The 1,203-nt window shown below is 28.1% G+C and overlaps 1 protein-coding gene across 5 annotated transcripts in view; it reads left to right on the top strand.

The window, feature by feature from the left end:
• LOC106685731 (neurofibromin) overlaps positions 1-1,203 on the top strand; it is a gene marked incomplete at its 5' end in the record, with an annotated part of 167,063 nt that overhangs the window by 131,238 nt on the left and 34,622 nt on the right.

Raw genomic sequence — 1,203 nt, 5'->3', positions numbered from 1 at the left:
AAGTAAGTCCACCTAATGCAACAACTAACATCTACATCATCACCAACCACCTCATTATATCTACAATTTTCCATAGCTCAGTCATTCAAAATTTATTAACCCATCTTATCATAAATGTTTCTTTCTGCCACCTCCTACACCACTTGTAATTCATATAATAGAGTTTTATTATCATTCCATCATGTTTCATTTTTCATTTATATACAGTCCACTCAAACCTAACCAGCCAACCAAAAGTGAAGTGTTCCTGGCATTAAGGTGAAGGCATACTTCATACACTGGGTTTAATGTTTATTTTTATATAGATTTCGATTGTACCAGTAATTTCTTAACTCAAGCTTGATGAGTACTAGCCAGGTATGTTTCTTCATTAAGAATCTTATTTTATTTCAAAGAACTGATTAAGTTTGTATTATTTATTTTTCCCCTTTATCCTTATAAAATAATTTTTACTTGCCAATAATTAAATTATCAATTATTAAAGGTTAGTAACAATTTAATATTTTCAAGGCCATTTTGCCAGTAAATTATAAAATATTTCTTGTTATAATTTATATTGCAATCTTAAGATTCAAAATAATAGGGAATTATTGTTATTATTATTATTATTATTAATACCATAAAGGGATGGGAAACCCTTCCTCATCTCAACTGATCTGGAACTTTTATGAGGTATCCCTTACATATCTAGAAACCCCATAGCTATTTGATGCTTGTAAAAAAGCCATTTAGGTCCTCAGGGTTATTTCAAGTAATGTTTTCAGGTTTAATTATTGCCTGATTTAGGTATTGTATTCTGTAAAAGGGAAAGGCTTCACGTTCATGTTAAGGGATAGTAATACAAATTAAAAAAAATTATGTTTAAATAGTCTTCCTGTGTTTTGATAATTTGATCAATTTATTTAAATAATCTTTTCTTACTTACAGCTGTATTAAAATAATTGAATTACTAGATTTTGATTCTAAAAGTTTAATGTGTTGTCAGTTTAATTCTTAACATAATTGTTGGATGACAAAAATTTAACCTCTTTTGTTAATTTTTAGGTCCATAAACGTATATTGATGATATCTTTTAACTTGCCCTTTGTTGATTTCATCTTTTTAATAATTATTGAAACATAAGTTGAATCCAAAGTTTGAATGGTGTTGAAATGGTTCAATATTTCAGGCTTGGGAAGAAACATTCAGAAATTGGGAAGTTCT

This window comes from Halyomorpha halys, unplaced genomic scaffold (genome assembly GCF_000696795.3).
Source record: "Halyomorpha halys isolate HHAL.00 unplaced genomic scaffold, Hhal_1.1 Scaffold727.1, whole genome shotgun sequence".
NCBI lineage: Eukaryota > Metazoa > Arthropoda > Insecta > Hemiptera > Pentatomidae > Halyomorpha > Halyomorpha halys.
The sequence above is the reverse complement of the archived record's forward strand: the minus strand, read 5'-3'. Positions and strand labels throughout refer to the sequence as shown.